The following is a 24,084-nucleotide window of genomic DNA, read 5'->3' as shown; positions in this document are numbered from 1 at the left end:
CATTATTTTGTTTAATAAAAAAATAAGTTACCAGCCAGGAGCGGTGGCTGAAGCCTGTAATCCCAGCCCTTTGGGAGGCCGAGACGGGTGGATCACTTGAGGTTAGGAGTTCGAGAGTAGTCTTGCCAACCTGGTAAAACCCCGTCTCTACTAAAAATACAAAAATTAGCCAGGTGTGGTGGCGCATGCCTGTAGTCCCAGCTACTCGGGAGTCTGAAGTGGGAGAATTGCTTCAATCCGGGAGGCGGAGGTTGCAGTGAGCCGAAATTGCGCCATTGCGCTCCAGTCTGCGCAACAGAGCGAGACTCCGTCTCAAAAACAAACAAACAAAAAGTTACCATTCATAAATTTAGTCATCCAAATCAAATACTATGACACTTTATTATGTGGAAATTTTGGATCATAGAAGTGAAGCTTCTATATAACTGAAGTTTTACTATTTTAACCATCATTTTCAATTGTTTTTGAAATAACTCTTTCTACACTTTATAATTTCTTGCTTTCTTAAAAATATGGATTATAATGTGACACTTTCTCAATGAGTCCAAACAGCATGATGGCTACTGGCAATTGCATTAAGTTCTATTCTGGTAGGTTTTGTTTTTCTCTTTTTCATTGTCCAGCCATCAACTACCCCTCCCAGGATTCATGTGGCCATCTGTCTCCGAATTTACTGTTTCTAATCTGCTTAGCTATGAGAATTCAGGTGACTCAGAGATTTATTCTTGTGTGTAAATGAAGAGACTATATTCTTGTTCCGCAAAATACTAAACCTTTAGTGCAAGGGAATTGAGCAGCTATTTTAGGAGTTAGGGGCTTTTTTTTTTTTTTCTTTATATCTGAGTTATTAACCACTCTGATAATAATTAAAATTTCCAGAAAAAATTATTTCTGGGAACATAAAGAACCAAAATACAAAGGATTTGGGGGTACAGGCATACTTTGTTAATATGGTTAATATGGTTTGGCTGTGTCCCCACACAAATCTCATCTCAAATTGTAATCCCACCAGGTCGAGGGCAGTTTTCCCCATGCTGTTCTTGTGATAGTGAGGGGGTTTATTAGGGAGAATTGACTCACATGATCACAAGGTGAAATCCCACGATAGGCCCTCTTCAAGCTGAGGAGCAAGGAAGCCATTAGTGCCACAGCTTGAGTCTCAAAGCCTCAAAAGTAGGGAAGCTGGCCTCACGTGGTGGATCACACCTGTAATCCCAGCACTTTGAGAGGCCGAGGTGGGCGAATCACCTGAGGTCAGGAGTTCAAGACCAGCCTGACCAATATGGAGAAACCCCATCTCTACTAAAAAATAAATTAGCCAGGCATGGTGGCACATGCCTGTATTCCCAGCTACTTGGGAGGCTGAGGCAGGAGAATCGCTTGAACCTGGGAGGCAGAGTTTGCAGTGAACTGAGATCTGTCATTGCATTCCAGCCTGGACAACAAGAGTGAAACTCCATCTCAGAAAAAAAAGTAGGGAAGCTGACAGTGCAGCCTTCAGGGGCCTGAGAGCCCCTGGCAAACCACCAGTATATGTCCAAGAGTCCAAAGGCTGAAGAACCTAGAGCCTGATGTTCAAAGGCAGGAAGCATCTAGCTTGGGAGAAAGATGAAAACTGGAAGACTTAGCAAGCCAGCTTATCCCACCTTCGTCCTCCTGCCTTTTCGAGCTACACTTGTAGCAGATTGGATGGTGCCCACCCACACTGAGGGTGGGTCTTCCTCTCCCAGTCCACTGACACAAGTGTTTACTTCCTCTGGCAATGCCCTCACAGATGCACCCAGAAACAATACTTTCCATCCTTTAATCCAGTCAAGTTGACATTTAATATTAACCATCACGGAAGATAATTGTAAATTTCCTGATGACCTATAGTTGATAATATTTTCCAAATTTTCTAATATAATAATAATAACTAGCATTGTTGAGTGGTTAATGTATACCATTTTAAAACTTTACATTGTTTGTTTATTTTATTTAACGAACACTGATATAGTTCCTATTTACATACCAGATTCTCCACTAAGCCATATACAAATATTAACTTATTAAATTACATAAATTTCTACGTGTAAGTAATCACTTCTTAAAAGTCTCATTATTCTTGATCTATAGATGGGGAAACTGAGCCTCTGAAAAGTCCTATAATGTGCTCAAGGTCTCAGAGCTATTGAATGGAACAGCCAGTACCAAAGACAGGATCCTATGTTTCTAAGAATATGATCTTATACCATAAACACTCCAACAGACAGTTAACCTTGAAAATAGAAACATTCACTCTGAGAATCAGAATCCAGTATTATTAAATCTAATGGTTCGGGACAAAAGTGAGATAATTCTCAAATTGGCAAAAAAAAAAAAAAAAATGGATGGAGAGGAACCTTCCATTTAAAATAAAGGAGAAGCAGTTTTGGGAGTTATTGTTAGGAATGTAAAACATCCACTTTCCCCTTCTGATTTGTCTCCATCCAGTTCCTAATCTAGACTATAGGACATGATGTATCAGTTTTCTCCATATTTCATTACTTACATGGATCAAGAGCACAGGCTCTAAATTCGGGTTACTTGGTTCAAATACAGATTCTGCCGTCTGAATGTGGGAAATTTAAGTTTTCCTGAGAAGTTTCCTCATTTGTGAATTGGTGCTAGAATAGTACCTACCTCATAAAGTTATTTTGTAAGTTAAATAAAAGTTCTTAGCAGACAGTATAGCATATATTAATTGATCAATAAATGCTCATTTTTAATGTCATCATTTTGAAAATGTGTTCCATAGAAAGCTGATACAACAAGCAGATCACTGAATAAAAGACTGCCTCTATTAATGAATTTGGGAAGTCTTACTTTTTCTTTAGTTTCTTCATAGAGAGTCACAATGTAAATTGTCATAATAAATGTGCTTTAAAAATAACTGATATGAAAAGTGTTTAACTTTATTTAGCTCAGTATCTCTCCAACTTGTTTGTCCACAGAACCTATGTATGTATGGTGTTTTTGCGCATGTGTATGTAAGCCATTCAATCCAAAAAACTAGTTTTTCACAGAACACATTGCTGGGAAATTTTTTCCCTCACTAAAATATCTGAAATTGGAATGATGAGAAATTGCAGAGTGGTGACTAATGTGATAATTCCAAATCTGGATCATATCAGTAAGCTTCAAATATCAGCATGTCTGTTAATGGGACTAAGGCACTTGCAACTTAGATTTCCTGAAGGTAACTTCATGTGTTTCTAGGAGAAACTCTTGGTTTGGCCTTCTGAATCTTAATCATTACTGCCATCATCACCATCATCATATCATCATCATCACTGCCTGCATATATTTAGTGGCTGAATATATGCCAAGCACAGTGCTAAGTGTTTTATTTGCATTAGTCCTAATGGCTGCCCTGTGAGGTAGGCATTCAACTCTAATTTTTATATAGTGGGACATGGGCTTAAAGAGGTTATGTGCCCAAGATAACAGGGTTAAATATAGAATACTCTCTTGTGTATCTAACTGTCCTGAGAAGTGGCTTGACATATTACTGGTGAGAATAATTGCTAGTGAAAAAGTTATAACGGTAGCTCACCTGGGGGTGTGCTAGGATCTGTGACTGGGCATTTCAGAAGCATGCCCTCTTAGGAGGTGAGTTTCCTCAAAAGCTCTGCCATCTCTGTGTGTGTCACACAAATGTCCCCTCAAAGGCCCAGACTATAGGAAACCTAAAAGTAGCAAAGCAGCAGGAGGGAGTGTGGCCCATTTAGTGTTGGGAATGAGTTTGCTTCATCACAGAACAGTCTCTTTCTTTTTAATTTTGGAATAGTGAAGCTGAACTTCATCATGCTGCTCACATTAAGGTCTGTTACAGGTTTTCATGGTGCAGTGAAAGAGCCAGGCTTATACCTGGAGACCATCACTTAGTACCTATAGATGATAGGAACAGAAATATGTGGGACATGGGTCTGCAAACTATGCCTGTACAGCATATCTGGCTTGTCCCCTATTTTTTGTATGCTTGTAAGCTGGGAATGGTTTTAAGATTTTAAAATGGTTACACTATATCTATGCAATATCCTCAATTGTGTTTCTTGGTTCATACAGCTGAAAATATTTACTGCCTGGCCTTTTAAAAAAAATTTGCTGATCCCTGATTCAGTATATTAATTTCATGGACTGTCCAATGTTCACAGCTAAAACAAACAAACAAAAAAATCAAAATAAAGATCAAGCACCAGCTTAGCTTAATCATTACCATTAAGGGAGAGGTTAACATTTTTTGCAGAAAATATTACCCATAGAAGGAATCCCAAAGAATGGTCAATTAGTGTTTTATTGCAGATTTAATTTGTATTTTAATAAATGCAGTATGTAATGTAAATATTTCAAAGCCTGGTAGCCATGATGGTTACACCTCTTCTGGCCCTTACTTCCCCATAGTTGATAGAAGCTGGGGTGAACACTTGACAAGTTATGTCAGTCAGATTCTTTTTCATGATGGATCAGGGAATAGGATTACAGTTAGCATCTGAATGTGGGTTGATTTTAGGTACAGTTAGATACGCTTGCTGTGTGAGTCAGCCATTTTAAGCATGTCCACAGAGATCAGAGAAAGTTGTTCTGCAAAGGAATAAGAATATGAGTAGAGAACAGAAGAGAATCAAGCAGAGAAACTGCTACCTGATTACAGACAGCTGTCTAGTTCTTAGTTTCAGGAATCTCTAGAGCTGCTTTCCAACATGGTAGTCACCTATGGCTACTAAGTCCTTGCAATGTGGCTAGTCCAGATTAAGTTGTCTGTACATGTAAAATATACATTAGATTTCAGAAACTTGGTGCAAAAAATAGTTTTAAAATTTCATCAATATTTTATATTTATTCCATGTTGAAATGACAATATTTTGGATATGTTGGGTTAAAATCAATTTAACTTTATTCCCTTTTACTTTTCTAAGTGGCTACTAGGAAATCTAGCCTTATTAATGTGTTTCCTATTAGGCTTCTATTAGACACTGGTGCTCTAGAGATTCAGCTACTTTGATTCTAAGAAATACTGATACCTATATATCGCACTCCTCTACTCTGTCTTATTTTTCTTTTGCTGAACCTAAATCAAGTTGATTTAAGTTAATGCAAAAAAAGACTCTTGATAAAACAATGAGCCCTTTCCACATGCCTAACTTATAGTATCTCATGCAATGGAAAAATTTTGCTCAATGTGACAATTTGCCAGAGCTAAAAACCTTACCCTTCAGACTTCTGGTTCTAAAATGGCAGTGTAGAAGCAAGCTGGCTTCATCCCTACCCCGAAGAAAATGAAAAACAAATATACAGTTCTGAGATTATCACCAGCAATATCCCAGAAGTCAAATATGGGAATGAGATAGTTTCTAGGGCCACAGAGAAGTGAAGCAACTCTGAGCAGATGGTAAGAGAATTGAAATTTCATATTTGTGGTGGCCCTTCTTCCAGTATGTCTGTCACAAAATGTACAGGACTCTTCCCTCTGACTCATGGTTTCTACACCGGAAAAAGTGAGATTGAGGTGGACAAGCAGCTTCCTACTATCTAGAATTCCCTGTCAGGGGACCAGTCCCTGCTTCAACCCAAAGGAAGGATTGAGAGCGACTAAAGGGAGAAATATCCTTGAGCATAGCCAGAGACAAAGTGGGAGGTGGATGTATCACCCAGAGCCCTGGAAATTCTGCCCTGTAACTAGGCCATAGCCAAATCAGAGTGGCTCTTCGGCAGCACCATACTATAAGAGGTTTTATCCACAGTTAACCATGGACAGAAACCACTAGCCAGCCTTCCCACACTATCAAGATTTTCCCTTTGGGACCTCTCCCATTTAGGATGGGCAGCACTCTATTTACTAAAACTGAGGCCAATGTGGGTTTAAGGTGCCAGTGCCATCTAGTACTCAGAAGGAGGCAGCAACCTAGCAGAAAAAAAAGAAAAGAATAGGTAAATTACAAAGAATTTCTAGGCAATGATATTCAATAAAAAGTAAAACAAGCCAGATAGAGAAAACTAGAACAAATAACTAATCCTTTAATACAAAGAAACAGATATGGATCCCCAAAAATCAACAACAAACAGGGAACCATGATGTTCTCAAATGAACAAAGCAGGGAACCAGTAACTAGCTCTAATGAGACGGCAATATGTGGACTCTCTGACCAAGAGTTAAAAATGACAGTTTTAGAAAATTCAGTGATCTTCAAAATTACAAAGAAAACAATTCAGAAATTTATCAGAAAAATTTAACAAAGATATTAAAATAATTTAAAAAATCAAACAGAAATATTGGAACCGAGAAATGCATTTGCTGAACTTTAAAATTTGTTAGAGGACATCAACAGCAGGATGAATCAAGTAGAGGAAATAATCTGTGAGCTTGAAGATAGGCTACTTGAACATAAACATTCAGAACAGAAAAAAGAGTAAAAAGTAATGAAGGTCGCATGCAAGATAGTGAATTAATTCAAAGACCAAATCTAAGAATCTTGGTGTTCAAGAGGGAGTTAAGCAGGAGCAAGGGGTAGAAAGCTTATTCAAAGAAATAATAACATAAAACTTTCTAAAATTTGAGAAAGAGACAAATATCCAGGTACAGGAATATCAGAGAACACCAAACAGATTCAAAACAAATAGGACAACACCAACATATATAACAAGCAAATTCTCAAAGGACAGGGACAAAGAGAGGATTCTAAAAGCAGCAGCACCAAAACAAAAGAAGCAAATAACATATAAAGGAGCTCCAGTGATCAGGCAACAGCCTTCTCAACAGAAAATACAGAGGCTGGGAGGGAGTGAAACAACATTTCAAAGTGCTCAAAGAAAAAACCTGGCATCTAAGAATAGTGTGTCCAACAAAGGTATCCAAATATAAAGGTGAGAGAAAGATTTTTCCAGACAAAACCTGGGAGAGTTCACTACCACCAGACTTGCCTTATAATAAATGCCAAAGGGAGTTCTTAAATCTAAAAGAAAAATTACTAACGTGCCAAAAGAAAACATTTGAAGGTACAAAACCTACACTAGTAAAATTAAGTACATGAGCAGATACACAAATATGTAATACCGTAATTGTGATGTGCAATCCACTCATAACTCTAGTATGAAGCCCAAAAGACAAATGTATCAAAGTAATAAAACTTACAGCAACCTGTTAAGAAATAGGTAATATAGGAATATGTACATTAAGACAAAATAAAGTCAAAATGTTTGTTTGCTTGGGGGTGATGGAGTTAAATTATAGAAGTATTTTTTAATGTTCACTTTGTGTCTATTCTTTATGATCTAAGTTGTCACCTTTTAAAAATAACTTATTATATTCATAAGAGGTGTTTTGTAAACCTCATGGTAACCACAGTGGAAAAAACCCTATAATAGATTAATTAAAAATAAAAAGTGCTGAGTTCTAGTGTGCTACCAGAGAAAATTGCTTAACCACAAAGGAAGACAGTGTCAAAGGAAAGAAGAAAGAAAAGGTTACAAACAACCAGAAAACAAACAACAAAATGGCAGTAGTAAATCTCTACTCATCAGTAACAAGGAATGTAAATGGACTGAATTCTCCAATTAAAAAGTCTATAGGAAACCCACTTTACCTATAAAGACACATAGAGACTGAAAGTGAAAGAGTTAAAAAAGATATTCCATGCAACTGGAAACCAAAAAAGAGCAGGAGTAGCTATACTTATATCAGATAAAATAGACTACAAATCAAACACTGTAAGAAGAGACAAGGTTACTATATAATGAAAAATAGGTCAATTCAGCAAAAGGATGTAACAATTATAAATATCTATGCACCCAACATCAGTGCCCTCAAGTAGATAAAGCAAACTTTAATAGATGTAAAGAGAGAGATAGACTGAAATACAATAATGGTAGGGGACTTTAACTCCTCATGAGCAGTAATGGACAGATCATCCAGAGAGAAAACCAACAAAGAAATATTGTTGTTAATTACTTAGTAGACCAAGTAGTCCTAACTGACATTTATAGAATGTTGCCTCCAACTGGTGCAGAATACACACTCTTTTCATCAGCAATTGGAACTTTCTCCAGAATAGACCATATCTTAGGCCACAGAACAAGTCTCAAGAAATTTGAAAGAGTAGAAATCATATAAAGTATTTTTTCTGACCATAATGGAATAAAATTAGAAATCAATAACAAGAGGAACCTCAAAAAATACACCAACATGGGAAACTTAAACAACATGCTCCTAAATGACCAAGTGGTCAATGAAGAAATTATAAAGGAAATCAATCAATTTCTTGAAACAAATAAAAATGGCAATACAACATATCAAATCTAAGGGCCCAGCAAAAGCACTACTAAGAGGGATGTTTATAGAAATAAACAGCTATATCAAAAAAGTAGAAAGACTTCAAATAACTTAAGGGTGTACCTCATGGAGGAAAAAAAAATTAGTAGAAGGAAGGAAATAATGAAGAACAAAGCAGAAACAAATGAAATTGAGACTAGAAAAACAATATGGAAGATGAACAAAACAAAAATTTGGCTTTTTGAAAAAAGAAACAAAATCAACAAACCTTTAGCTAGACTAACAAAAAAAAAAAAGAACCAAATAAGTAAAATTAGAAATGAAAATAGAAATGAAACAACTGAGACCACAGAAATACAAAGAATCATTAGAGATCATTATTAACATAAATAAATGCCAACAAATTTGAAAACCTAGAATAAATAGATAAATTCCTGGACACATACAACCTACCAAGATGGAACCTTGAGAAATAGAAAATCTTAGCAAACCGATAATAAGTAATAAAATTGAAGCCATAATAAAAAGTCTCCCACCAAAGTAAAGCCTAGGACCTGATGGTTTCACTACTGAATTCTACCAAACATTTAAAGAAAAGCTAGTATTAGTCCTAATTAAACTCTTCAAAAAAACTGAAGAGGAAGGAATACTTCCAAACTTATTCTACAAGTCAGGCATTACTGTAGTTCCAAAACCAGACAAGAGCAGAACAGCAACAATAACAAACTACAGGTAAATATCACTGATGAACACAGATGCAAAAATCCCCAATAAAATACTAGCAGACTGAATTCCACAACACATTAAAGAAATTATTCACCGTGATTGATTAAGATTCATCCCCGGATGCAAAAATAATTCAACATATGTAAATCAATAAATGTGATACATTACATTAACAGAACCAAGAACAAAAGATGTATAATTTCAATAGATGCTGAAAGAACATTTGATGATAAAATTCAACGGCCTTTTGTGATAACATTCTTTTATCAAACTGGGTATAAAAGGAACTGACCTCAACATAATAAAGACCATATATGACAAACTCATGGCTAACATTGTACTAACTGGGGAAAAATTTAATACCTTTCTTCTAAGATCTGGAACAAAACAAGGAAAGCCACTTTTGCTACTTTTGTTCCACATAATACTGGAAGTCCTAGCCTAAGTAATTAGTAAAGAGAAATAAACAAAGAAAATGTGGCTGGGCACGGTGACTCACGCCTGTAATCCCAGCACTTTGGGAGGCCGACCTGGGTGGATCACTTGAGGTCAGAAGTTTGAGACCAGCCTAACCAACATGGTGAAACCCTGTCTCTACTAAAAGCACAAAATTAGCCGAGTGTGGTGGTATATGCCTATGATCCCAGCTACTTGGGAGGCTGAGGCAGGAGAATCGCTTGAACCTGTGAGGCGGAGGTTGCAGTGAGCTGAGATCGCATTATTGCACTCCAGCCTGGGCAACAAGAGCAAAACTCCATCTCAAAAAAAAAAAAAAAAAAAGAAAAAAGAAAAAGAAAAATGCAAATTGGAAAGAAAAGTCAAATTAAGCTTGTTGACAGACAACATGATCTTATACTTCGAAAACCTAAAGATTCCATCAAATAGAACCAAGAAACAAATTCAGTAAATGTCCAGGATTAAAAATCAACGTACAAAAATTAGTAGCATTTATATATACACAACAAACAATCTGAAAATGAAATCAAGAAAGCAATCCCAGTTACAATATCTACGAAAAACATAAAATACTTAGCAATCAATCTGACCCAAGAAATTATAGATTTATACAAGGAAAACTATAAAACACTGATGAAAGAAATTGAAGAGGATACTACAAGCTGGAAAGACATTTCATGTTCATGAATTGGCAGAATCAATATTGTTAAAATGACAATTCTACCTAAAGCAATTTATAGAGTCAATGCAATACTTATCAAAATACTGATAATGTTCTTCATAGAAATAAAAAAAAATTCTAAAATTTATATGGAACCACAAAAGACCTCAAATAGCCAAAGTAATCCAGAGTAAAAAGAACAAAGCAGAAGGCATCACACTATCTGACTTCAAAGCATACTGTAAAGCTGTAGAAACTTAAATCAGCATAATACTGGCATAAAAACAGACACATAGGGAACCCAGATATAAATCTATGTATTTAGAGCCAACTCATTTTTGACAAAGTTTCCAAGAACATGCAGTGGGAAAACGACAGTGTCTTCAATAAATGGTACTGAGGAAACTAGATAACCATATGCAGAAGAATGAAACTAGGCTCCTATTTTTCATCATATACAAAAATCAAATCACAATATATTAACAACTTTGATCTAATACCTGAGATTTTGAAACTACTAGAAGAGAACTTTAGGGGACACTGTAGGACATTGGTCTAGGCAAATTTTTTTTGTGTGTGGGTAAGACTTCAAAAGCACAGGCAACTGAAGCAAAAATGACAAATGGGATTACAACATGCCAAAAAGCTTCTACACAGTGAAGAAAACAATCAACAAAGTGAAGAGGCAACACACAGACTGGGAGAACATATTTGCAATCTATCTATCTGACTAGGGACTAATAACCAGCATATATAAGGAATTCAAACAGCACAATAGCAAAAAAAAAAAAAAAAAGAGAATCTGATTTTAAAATGGAGAAAATATAGAAAATATCTGAGTAGATACCTGAGTAGGTATTTCTTAAAAGAAAACATACACATGGCTAACCGGTCTATGAAACATCACTAATCATCAGGAAAATGCGAATTAAAACCACAGTGAAATATCTCACCCCAGATAAAATGGCTTTTATCAACAAAACAGGCATAACAGATGCTGGTGAGGATGTGGAGAAAGGGGAATCCTCCTACACTGTTGGTGGGAATGTAACTTAGTATAGCCACTATGGAAAAGTGTATGGAGCTTCTCCAAAAAAGTTAAAACATAACTACCATATGATCCAGCAATTCTGCTACTGGTTATATATCCAAAAGAAAGGAAATCAATATACAGAAAAGATATGTGCACTCTTATGTTTATTGCAGCACTGAATTTACAATAGCCAAAATATGGACTCAGTCTAAGTGGAACTGGAGGTCATTATGTTAAGTGAAATAAGCCAAACACAGACAGATGAATATCACATGGTTTCAATCATTTGTGGGAGCTAAAAATGTGGATCTCATGAAGATAGTGATTAGAATGATGGTAATCAGAGGCCAAGAAGGGTAGAGCGGGGAGGATGAAGAGAAGTTGATTAATGAATACAATATACAGTTTGATAGAAGAAATTAAGACCTAGTGTTTGATAGATAGTAGGCTGACTACAGTTTAGGATAATCTATTGTATATTTCAGAATAGCTAGCAAATGTTTCTAGCATAAAGAAAAGACACATATTTAAGGTGATGGATATCCCAATTACACTGATTTAATCTTTACTAATTATGTGAATATATTACATTATCACATGCACCCCCAAATATGTACATCTATTATGTATCAATAAAAAATAAAAACATTAAAAAGAACATACATATTATTCCTTAATACAGCATTAAATAATATTAAAAGCTACCATTTATTGGACATTTACATTGTATCACTAAAGCTGTTACGTGATTTGCCCAAGGTGACATTGCTAATAAGTGAGGGTGTTGGTTTGATATAAATCCTCTGCTCTTGAACTTTAGATTCTCTCAGTCATGAATTGATGGCATTTGTGCCAGAGATAGGGTTGTGATATGATTTGTGTTGACTTGGTTTGCATATGTAAAGCAAATAGTGGGCATCAAGGGTCGTGAAAGTCCCTAGGGGAACTAAGGGAAGTGAAAGACTGGCTGGAAAAAAAAAAAAAAAAAAGGAAACCACTCTTTCCCTCTTCCCTACTGTGTGCTCAGGTAACATGTCAGAAACATAGGTAGAATATCAAGTCCCTGCTGTTTCTGCTGTGTCACTCCTGGGAAAACTAGACTTTCTGCAATCTCTGCAGGATGTATTGGAGTAATCTAGCTCATCAGGAGGCCCAGAGGGATTGCAATACTTTGGGAATGAATGTGCACTAAGTCAGAGGGGGAGCGGGGAGCTTCTGTGAGCTGCAGGAGACAGATTCCTTTTGGTTAAAGGATGGCCTCACAATCTTCTGCTTCCTGGCTGCAGCCTCTGCTGCTGCATTCACATTAGCATGAGCTCCCCAGAGATTATCTCTTCTCAGAGCTTGGAACAGAACCCTGTTCTCCAGGAAAAGTTAATTCACATCATATGGGGGAACAAATTACTCCCAGATAGTGTATTATTTTCTTTGTCTTTTCATAAGATCAGACTCAATAATAAAAATCTTAATAATGATGATGATAATGACACTATAGAAATGCAAAGTCTTTGGATTGTTATTCTTTCACAAAACCATTTAAGAATCCTAATTTTACTGCATACTTATATTGGCCAGGCAATTGTTTAGTTTTCCTTCATCATATTCTTTTGTCACTGATGTATTGAGTTTCCAGATGCTTATTGTACTCTGTGACTAATTATCTATTGGAACAATTATATTAACTACCTTATCACTTGAAAAATAGTTTTAAAAGTTTAAAAAGTAAAAGAAGAGTGATAAGATTATACTGAGTGGCATTTCCAAATTTTTTGGAAACGCATATTGAAATCATTAGAGAATAAAATGAATGTATTATACACAAAAAAGAAACAAATGTAGTGAACTCAACTAACTTGGTATTGTATAAAAAGTTCTATAAAAGACACAAACAACTCTTATGTCAATTTTTTAAGTCCAACTTATAATAATGACATTAAAATAAGGGGAGAAGAAAACTACCTGAAACCAGGACAAAATTTGTAGAAAATGCCTCTAGAGCCTTCCACAAATGTGTTATATCTGCCTTGCACACACATTAGCAGAATACAATCGAAGAAAATCCTCAGCAACCCTAAGGAATGCCATTTTATTCTCTGGTGCAGACTTGTTCTTCCAGAAACCATCCACCACTTTCTTTGGATTGTTCATAGTCTACTTTCTCTGGAGAAACGCAAGACAGGTTTCTGGTTCATAATGGCTCATACATTTCCCCTCCAATTTTGCAGCCAGAACCCGTGTATATAGGGTTTGCAGCCAGAACCCTAAGTGGGATCAGCCTTCTGAATTCCAAATGAACTTTTCATGGGTCCAAAGTGCAGTTTGCAAATATTCTCTTCTTCCATATATCTGCATTCTTTCTAAGGCAGGTGTGAGGTAGGTGAGTTTAATCACTTTGTAGTGTGTAAGGGATTAAAGGTTTATAGGTTTTTCTTGGGCTGCAGTTCCACAGTCCCCTGTTTTCTTCTCCTTCTCTTCTCCCTCCCCCATTGCCTCTGCTTCTCCCACCCCCCCGCCCACTCCAGGGCCTTTGGGGTAACTCTGTTGCTTTCTGGTATGATTTTCTTCTGGCAAATGAGTTAAAGTGTTAGTGGAGACTGGCTCTGTATTTCCTCTCTTAAAAGTAAAATCAAACTGCAAAATCAGCCCACAGGAAGAAGTAATTTCAAAAGCCATGGCTCACATTCCACAAGCCTCTTGAGCTCTCTCATCTCCCCCCTCAGCAATGCACCTCTAGGGCCCATCGAAGTGAGGCTTTCCAAAAGGCCCCAGTGAAAGTGGCAAGCAGCTCCTGAGTTGTTTTCCTGTCAGAAACAAGGGGTTCTCGTCACTTGTCATGGCTGCATAGCCACTTTCAGAGTCTATTTGGAAGCTTTTGGCCTGTACTGCCAAGAGAACGCTGAACTGTTGGTGTGGCTGGACAGTGAAATGGTGACTTGGTGAGAGAAAAAGTCCGGGAATTTAATTGTACTCATCTCTCTTCTCTTTACAAAAAAGAGAAGATTTTCTAGTTTTAAGTTTCAGTACATATCAATAAAGTTGAGAACTGTGGGTAATACAAAGAAAACAGTTTCTTTGTGTGTTTTTTTGTTTGTTTTTGTTTTGTCTCCATCAGTGTATGCTGGGTGTGGCTAGAGCCTTGGAGACTCCATTGCCTCTCCTGTCCTTCATGTCTCTGCTGACTTGTAACAAGGAGTATCATTTTCAGACTGAGATACAAGGAGTATGTTTCATACTGTGTTACAAGGAGTATGATTTTCAGACTGATTCAGAAAATTCAGAAAGCAAGGTTTTGAGCTACATTCTTTGTAACAACATGTTACAAGGGGTATGATAGATAAGTGTCGTGTGATTGAGAGATTCCCAGATTGTTAAAACAATCTCCTATGAGCTTTAGGTATATTAGATTAAGGGAATAATACATGGAAGTTCTGAAATAGAAAATAGAACAAGCTATGCATTGCAGTGTGTGCATCTGTGTGTTTGTATAAGACAGCAGATACCATACGTTGTGATTCTAAGATGCTTTTTTTTCCCAATTTTAAAACTTCAGATATTGGGATATATCATACAGTCACTGTGCTCTGAAAGAACGGTGCCAGAATAATCAGCAGTGGTTTTTTTTCCTTTCGTAGGGTCACACAAAATATTGAGTGAGTCTTTTAATTGATCAGAGTAGAAAGTCACGGGAGAGGGTGAGAGTAATGGAGAGGGTGGCACAGCTGGGGCTTAGAGAGAAGCCCGCATCGCCAAGTCAATCCTAAGCCAAAAGAACAAAGCTGGAGGCATCACACTACCTGACTTCAAACTATACTACAAGGCTACAGTAACCAAAACAGCATGGTACTGGTACCAAAACAGAGATATAGATCAATGGAACAGAACAGAGCCGTCAGAAATAATGCCACATATCTACAACTATCTGATCTTTGACAAACCTGACAAAAACAAGAAATGGGGAAAGGATTCCCTATTTAATAAATGGTGCTGGGAAAACTGGCTAGCCATATGTAGAAAGCTGAAACTGGATCCCTTCCTTACACCTTATACAAAAATCAATTCAAGATGGATTAAAGACTTAAATGTTAGACCTAAAACCATAAAAACCCTAGAAGAAAACCTAGGTATTACCATTCAGGACATAGGCATGGGCAAGGACTTCATGTCTAAAACACCAAAAGCAATGGCAACAAAAGCCAAAATTGACAAATGGGATCTAATTAAACTCAAGAGCTTCTGCACAGCAAAAGAAACTACCATCAGAGTGAACAGGCAACCTACAAAATGGGAGAAAATTTTCGCAACCTACTCATCTGACAAAGGGCTAATATCCAGAATCTACAATGAACTCCAACAAATTTACAAGAAAAAAACAAACAACCCCATCAAAAAGTGGGCGAAGGACATGAACAGACACTTCTCAAAAGAAGACATTTATGCAGCCAAAAAACACATGAAAAAATGCTCAACATCACTGGCCATCAGAGAAATGCAAATCAAAACCACAATGAGATACCATCTCACACCAGTTAGAATGGCAATCATTCAAAAGTCAGCAAACAACAGGTGCTGGAGAGGATGTGGAGAAATAGGAACACTTTTACACTGTTGGTGGGACTGTAAACTAGTTCAACCCTTGTGGAAGTCAGTGTGGCGATTCCTCAGGGATCTAAAACTAGAAATTCCATTTGACCCAGCCATCCCATTACTGGGTATATACCCAAAGGACTATAAATCATGCTGCTATAAAGACACATGCACACGTATGTTTATTGCGGCATTATTCACAATAGCAAAGACTTGGAACCAACCCAAATGTCCAACAGTGATAGACTGGATTAAGAAAATGTGGCACATATACACCATGGAATACTATGCAGCCATAAAAAATGATGAGTTCACGTCCTTTGTAGGGACATGGATGAAATTGGAAATCATCATTCTCAGTAAACTATCGCAAGAACAAAAAACCAAACACCGCATATTCTCACTCATAGGTGGGAATTGAACAATGAGAACACATGGACACAGGAAGGGGAACATCATACTCTGGGGACTGTTGTGGGGTGGGGGGAGGGGGGAGGGATAGCATTAGGAGATATACCTAATGCTAGATGACGAGTTGGTGGGTGCAGCGCACCAGCATGGCACATGTATACATATGTAACTTACCTGCACATTGCGCACATGTACCATAAAACCTAAAGTATAATAATAATAATAATAATAATAATAAAAGAAAAAGAAAAAAAAAAAAAGAAGAAGAAGACATATAAAGGAGAAATTCTTGTTAACCTGAGGCTTCTGGCACTTTGCTACTCGGTTGCTAAATCTGATCTACCCTCACACTATGGCAGATAAGGTTACTGTCACACGCACAATTTTCTCTCCCCTTTAGTAATAATGTAAGGTTGTTCCAGGGAAGTGACAACCCAAGAGGAGACCATCCTTCCGAGTGTCATCCTCCGTGGCCTCCTTGCATTCAGAGATAACCATGTGATTGATTCTTTTTTTTTCTTTTTTTGTCTTAGAGTGTAAACAGAAGTGATGAGTATCTAGAAAAGAGTTTTTAAGTAATATTTCTTTTCCACACTCTTCTGTCTCCTTTTATCTGTTGGATGCAAACAATGATAATGAAACCTTGGGGGATCAGAGAGCCAAGGGGTGTGAACCTCCTAGCTGTCCATAACACCAAGTCAAAACGAGCTGCCCACCAATAACATGAGTGATAAATAAACTTCTATCGTATTTAAGACATTATATATATTTTTGAATGCATTTGTTACAGTTGATATTACCCTTACTCATCTATTCACATTACTTTAAGATATCAAATGCAAGGCAGGAAATTAAAAGTTGGATGTTCTAGAATTTGAGGAGAGGGCTTAATTTTTTAAAAAATATCCAGCCAAAAGAAAGGAAAAAGGAATATTTAGGAGGTCCAGATATATCTAAAAGCACTTCAAAAGCAATTCTAAAGTAGAAAGGAAGAGAATTTATTTGAGTCCCCATGGCTTATATATTGAATAATCAGTGAAAGTTAGAGAGGATAGTTTCAGCTTAATTTAATAAACGCACTCTAATTAATTACTATATTCCAAGTGGCCTTGCCAAATAGCACTCCCTGGCACTAATTTTGAATGAACATCTAAGGACATTCATGCTTTAGACAGAGGGAAGAAAAGATGATGTCTAAGGCAGCATTCCTCTCTGAGTGTTTATTATGTATGTATAAGTAGCATTTTGATGTGGTGGAAGGGGTGTTAAATGTTATGCAGTCTTGATGACAAAGACTAAAATCTTCTATGTGGAAATATTCCGCTAGACAAGTAAAGGGAATGAATAGCTTCATATTTTCTTGACTAAGTGGGTAAATTTCAAAGTCAGGAAAATGTCATAGGATTCTTCAGGTGTTGCTTCGCCAGCCAGAAACCTCTGTGGCTGGTCGTGCCTCAGCGGCTGGTGGTGCCTCTGCGGCTGGTGGTGCCTCTGCTTGAGTCTTGCTCGCACCCACTGGGTTTGTTTTACCCACTTGGCCCAGCAGGCTGTTTTTGGCTCATGCCACTGGCCGGGATCCCATGCCTGCCAAGGGTGAGCCAGGCACGGAGTGGTGAGGGGTGTGTCAGTGAGTGAGCACAGGTCTGGCCTCTGTGCACAATCAGGCATGCTGGCTGCTGAGGTGGGGCAGGCAGCTCCAAGTGCTGGCACAGGCACTGGCTCCAATCAAGGCTGTGACTGGACCAGATGTATCTCAAGCAGCTTCCACTGCAGGCACCAGCATCTGGATGAGGGAAACACAGTGATGCCTGAAAGTTTGGAGATGCCAGGAACTGCAGAGCCCCAAAAAGGATGTTACAAGTCACAACATGTCACAGCCCTGGCTCAGGGAGCCTCAAGGTCTGGGTTCCCAGAAGGGCCACAGCTCTTTTCTCCTTCTTGTTCTTCTTGTTGTCTGCAGCCTGGCCAGCCGGGGGAGGGTGGGGGGGGAGTGGCGGGCAGGGACCATGTGTGGAGGGGCATGTTTCAACCCCTTTGTGTTGCAGCTCTTTCAGTTTCACCATCCCGCTCTGGCCCATGGCTCCTGGGCTGGCCTGGCCCTGCTGCTGCTTTTTGTCACATGGGGCAGCCATCTGTTACCGGCAAAGGGTGGAAGGTCTATATTGTTAAGCTCTGGCTTGGGGAATCCCAAGGTCTGGGCCCCTAGAAGGCTCACTGACATGGTTTAGCTGTGTGTCCTCACCCAAATCTCATCTTGTAGCTCCCATAATTCCCACTTGTTGTGTGAGGGACCTGGTGGGAGATGATTGAATTATGGGGGCGGGTCTTTCCTGTGCTATTCTCATGATAGTGAATGGGTCTCACGAGATCTTATGGTTTTAAAAACAGGAGTTGCCCTGCACAAGCTCTCTCTTTGCCTGCTGCCATCCATGTAAGATATGACTGGCTTCTCCTTGGCTTCCTCCATGATTGTGAGGCCCCCCCAGCCACGTGAAACTCTAAGTCCAATAAACCTCTTTCTTTTGTAAATTGCCCAGTCTTGGGTATGTCTTTATCAGCAGAATCAAAATGGACTAGTACAGTAACCACTCTTCACTTCTGCAGTCTACCTACAGCTCAGCAAGTCAGGCAGGAACATGTTACAACTCCTTTTGCTCCTGCCATTTGGTGGGTCTTGAGTTCTTGTCCCACATCCCAGAAAAATGAGGTTAAGCAGATAACTGGAGGGTGAGCAAGGCAGAGAAGAGCTTTATTGAGTGACCAAACATCTCCCAGTGGAGAGAAGACCTGAAGTGGGTAGCTCCTATCCACAGGCAGGTAGTCCCAACCATTGTCTGAATCTGGCTGAGTTGAGTTTTTATGGGCTCAGAATGGAGGAAGTGCATGCTGATTAGTCTGAGTGGGCCCAGAGAAAGCACCACTCTATTGGCTGAAAAGCATCAAGAAAGTTATCACTCCAGGTTGAAGACTTCACCTGGAAAGGGCAGCCCAGCCCCCAGGCTTCAGGATGTCCCTGGCTGGAAGGTTGGATTTTGCTGGGGACCTGTACATTCCCACCTAGGAACCTCTCTGCCTCCCACCACCATCAACATGCCGTCCACAGTGCCCAGGCTATGCTGAGGAGTGCCTGCAGGCCCAGAGCCACCTTCAGGCCTTTCCACCCCTGGCCACATCCTCACTCTCGTGCTAGTTGGTGCTCAAAGTTTTAGCCTTAGAAGCAGTTTCCAGAGGGAGCAGAGGCAATGGGGAGGCTGGCATATCAGTGCTGCCCCAAACACATGCACACCCGGTCAGGTCACGACAGTGCCCAGGCTTGGTTATCGGGACATGTCCACAACTTTGCTCCACTGTTAGGCGGGGGCTGGAAAAGGCCAGGGATTGGAAGCAAGCATTTCCAAGCCTGGGGGGACAGGGTGATGTCCAGGCCCCTGAGAGTACAGGGAGGCCTGGGTCTGGAGCCACGGCTGGGTGGCTGCAGTCACCCCTGGAAGCACAGGCTTCTGCCACCCCCAACTCGGTAGGGTGCGGGGCTCCTGCCGGGATCACCTATTTCCAGCCCCTGTTGGCTCTACAGAGTGCGCAGCCCTGGCTGCACCGCCCCCACTGCTCATGGTGTCCTTGCAGTGGCCACTCCAGACAGACCACCATGGCCATTAAAAAGATAATGAAGAGTTATTGTGAATAGGAAATCATTTAGTCAATAAACATTTAATAAGCACTTAGGATCTAGATGACACCATCTTATGCAAGTACAGGGCATGGCTCCCATTCTCAAGGACATTATGATCTATTGGGGAAGACAGGGTTTGTTCACTTTTGAATATTTATTATTATCCATTGTAAGATCACCAGGGCAAGTGGAACATACCAAGGAGACAGCATACCAGAAGGAAATAGCCCCTATTTGTAGTCAGAAGAACAAAATTCAAGGTTTGTTTCTGCCTCTGACTGGTTATGAGGTCTTTAGTAACTTATTAATATTTTGATACTCAATTTTATTTTTATAATAACATAATGCATATTTATATTTCAAAATTTGGAAACATTCACAGCTTTATAACATTGAGTGAACATTAACCATTACTTCCAAACTCAGAGAGTGACTTAATAATTTTCGATGGTCTCTTCCAAAAAGTATTTGGCATGTATAAAAATAGACTATTTTATTATCTACAGATTTGAAGTTACAAGTATTCTTACCCCAAAGATAAAGCTTATATGGCAGACACATGTGAAGGTAAGGGTGATTATAGATAGAGATCACAGAGAGGATTCCTAAGCAGATAATCCTGAACCTTCAAGCAGTGACAAGGGAAATACACTTGGTGGAGAGAAGAGGAGGCAGTGCCTTGACTTTTTATATTTTAAAAAATGAAAAGATGAAAGGATGAATAAACCTTTCAAAGCATTCTAAAAATTCAGAAAGAGAAGGAGGAGGAAAATCCCAACCCAACATTTCGTGTCTTTTTCTACCTCATACCATTTAACCCCCACAATAGTTCCGTAAGTGTGATTACTGTGTTATTGTCCCATTTTACAGATAAAAATATGAAGAAACAGAGCTCATATAACTTGTATGTCCTGGAGGCTGAATTTGAAACTACTTTGTGTGAATCCCAAACCCTTGTTTTTCCCTCCAACATGACTCATATAAATACCCTAGAACAGAGGGAAGTGTCTTCTGCTAACTGCCAAAATAGATTAATCATTAATAAAAGAAAAGGGTGTAAGGAAATTAATGAACAATTTCTTTCTGTTACAAGCCTCTCTTTTACAAGCATTTGCTTAGCAAATTGTGTATTTTGGCGTTGGGTTGAAATGCTTAATTACCTTTCCATTCTCTCCTCCCACTTAAATAAGAGTTAAGGGGAAGGCAGGAAAAAAGTTTAATCAGGCAAAGGAAGCAACTGGTACCTTCTTAACATTAAAGGAGCTATTTCCTTCTGTACTTGGAAGAGGAAAATGTAGCTAGTGGGGCTGTCTGGGACCTCTGTGTCTGAGGGAATCACTTATTTTCTCCTCACTGGGAAATGTATGTAGGGAGGCAGATAATTCCTTCTCATAAATTGATTGTAACTAAGGTTGTCAGAGCTGGCAAATAAAAATTCGACAACATAGATGAATGTGGAAGATGTTATGCTAAATATGAGTATGCCTCATGTAAGTGAGATATTTGGTCTTCTGTGACTGGCTTAATAGCTACAGTGAGATATAATTGTACCATTGCAATCATGGTGAAATATCTAAAATAGTTCAACCAGGCCAGGTGTGGTGGCTCATGCCTATAATCCCAGTGCTTTGGGAGGCTGAGCCAGGAGGATCACTTGAGGCCAGGGGTTTAGCATCAGCCTGAGCAACATAGTAAGACCCTATCTCTACCAAAAAAAAAAAAAAAATTGGCATGATCGTTATGCCTGTAGTCCCAGCTACTTGAAAGGTTGAGGCAGAAGGATCACCTGAGCCCAGGAGTTTGAGGCTGCAGTGAGCCATGATTGCACCATTGTATGCCAGCCTGGGTGACAAAGTGAGACCTTGTCTCACTCTCAAAAAATAAAAATAAATAAATAAATAAAATAGTCCAATTCACAGAAACAGAGTATAATGATGGTTGCCAGAGCCTGGGAGAGAGGGGGATGGGGAGTTGTTCAATAGGTTTGAAGCTTCAGTTTTTTAAGATGAACAAGTTCTAGAGATCTACTCTACAATATAGTGCCCTTAGTTGACAATTCAGTATTGTACATGTAAAAATTTAATAGCATCTCATGGTAAGTGTTTTTACCACAAAATTCAAAATAACAAAAAAAAGGGGGGGAAAGAAGAAACTTTTAGTGGTGACGGATATATGTATTACCTTGATTTTGGTGATGGTTTCACAGATGTATGTGTATCTCCAAACTCATCAAATTGTACAAGTTGAATGTGTCCAGCTATTTGGCATATCAATTATACCTCAATAAAGCTGTTTAAAAAAGAATATGGAGGGTCTAATTATATTTGAATTTCAGATAAACAATGAATTTTTTTAGTATAACCCAAATTTTTAGTATATGTGCCAAATTATACTAAGTGATTATTTATTGTTTATCTGAAAATCAGTTTAACGTGAAGCCTTATATTTTATCTGGCAACCCTAATTGTAACTGATAGCCATTCATCATGGCTAGCTACTGCTAAAAGTCAAAGGAAAAAACAAAGGGTGAAAAACCTCAAAATCTAAATGCTGCCCAGGCCTCACATTTATCTCTGCTGGAATGTGAACTGGAAGCATGACCTAAAACTCTATCCACAGGCTCATCTCAATTTCTGGCTAGTTGATTTTCTGGGCTGTTCAGCCCAAGCGTCCTAATTTAAAGTGCTTTCTGTGGTTATAGTTGGAGGAAATAATTGTGCTTATAATTCAGTGTAAATAATAAAAGCAGTCCCTTAATTGTGCTCTCTGAAATAAATTTGCAGTTTCTATCTCTGTATATTTTATGTTTATTCATAATTTATTACTACCGTATTGATAATGTAGGAGTTAGCAGATTAGATGACAGAATAGTTGTACTTATCTCTGAGATGATGAAAACAAAACATCTTGTTAATCAATTATCCTGCTAGACACTTAGCCAGATTCTCTCCTAAGAGAATCTCTCCAGATCCATGTCATTACTGAAAGAGAAAGTAAAAACAAACAAACCAAAAAAGGGCTTGTTATACATGGACTCACTCCCAATTTGTGGTTCTCTCAAGGTAACAGCCATTTGCAGTGAATGAAGTTTCAGGACTTACTCTTTCAACCTGCTTCTGCTCACTGCTATATTACTGAAGTACTGAGCAGTGAGTAAATGTGTTAACCAAATATTTGCAGAGTCAGTTTCATTCTTTTTATTCAATTACACATCATCTTAAAGAGGATGGATTTTGCAAAACTTTAGGTATATCTGGAATGCCATCTGGGAAAATAAGTAGTCTTGAGGCTACAGAATTTGTAGGCTTCCACACTGAAAACTTAGGCTATGAAAGGTTTCAGAAATTCTTTTACAATTATGGTTTCTAATTAGCTCACATTATTTATATTACTTGGTCCCCAACCAAATGGCCACACCTAGAGGAAGGTTCAAATGGGCCAAATTTTATTTAATTGAGTTTAAATAAGATAAACAATATCGAATTAATGACTTAATCACTCTTTACAGTTTACAAATGATTTCATTTTGAGATTATCATGTTTAATCTTTTGTGTTATCTCCAACCCTCCTCCCTGCTATTGTTACATATAAAAAAGGGTGAGATTCGGCTGGGCTAAGGTCACACAATGAACACATTGCTCCAGGCACCACACTTAAATAACTTTATGTAACAACAACAACAACAACAACAATGAATACTATAATGGTGCAAATAATAGTAAAATGATCCAGTAACAATTAACAAGCAGTTACTCAGGCAGGAGAATAGGGTCCAGAGGTAGGGAACCTAAGGCTGATTCACGCTGAATTCCTAGAACTGAATCAAAAGGAAAACCCCACCTCTCCACACCCAAGTAACAAAACGATCAGTTACCTTTGCACCTGGTTGCAGATGAAAAATGGAAGGTACCTCTGATTGGTCCCCTCCTGCAACCAATCAGACTGGTCAAGGGCCAGTTCTTCTTGTGTGACTTTGTAACTTCACTTCAGCCTCTAATTGGTTGTCTCCCACAACCAATATGATGTGGTGGGCCACTCCTTCCTTTATATAGAGTGTAATCAAGTACCCAGTGGGAAACCTCTAAAGGGTATTTAAGCCCCAGAAAATTCTGTAACTAGCTCTCTTGAGCCACTTGCTCAGTCCCACTCCTACTCTGTGGAGTGTACTTTTGTTTCAATAATTCTATGCTTTTATTGTTTCATTCTTTCATTTTTTTATGCATTTTGTTCAATTCTTTGTTCAAAACGCCAAGAA

General features: G+C 38.5%; 1 long non-coding RNA gene across 2 annotated transcripts; it reads right to left on the bottom strand.

The window, feature by feature from the left end:
* Nucleotides 1-4,289: 4,289 nt before the first annotated feature.
* Nucleotides 4,290-23,804, bottom strand: LOC134740337 (uncharacterized). Of its 2 annotated transcripts, none has more exons than XR_010127735.1 (4): nucleotides 23,704-23,804; nucleotides 22,706-22,809; nucleotides 22,010-22,117; nucleotides 4,290-4,602 (listed from the first exon to the last, which is right to left on the bottom strand). It is a non-coding gene; the product is annotated as an uncharacterized LOC134740337 (long non-coding RNA). The 2 variants fall into 2 exon arrangements; XR_010127734.1 differs by lacking the exon at nucleotides 4,290-4,602 and adding an exon at nucleotides 17,364-17,941.
* Between the last annotated feature and the right edge of the window lie 280 nt (nucleotides 23,805-24,084).

The sequence above is a fragment of the Pongo pygmaeus genome, chromosome 9 (genome assembly GCF_028885625.2).
Source record: "Pongo pygmaeus isolate AG05252 chromosome 9, NHGRI_mPonPyg2-v2.0_pri, whole genome shotgun sequence".
Taxonomy (NCBI): Eukaryota; Metazoa; Chordata; class Mammalia; order Primates; family Hominidae; genus Pongo; species Pongo pygmaeus.
This window is presented reverse-complemented; position numbering and strand designations above follow the sequence as displayed.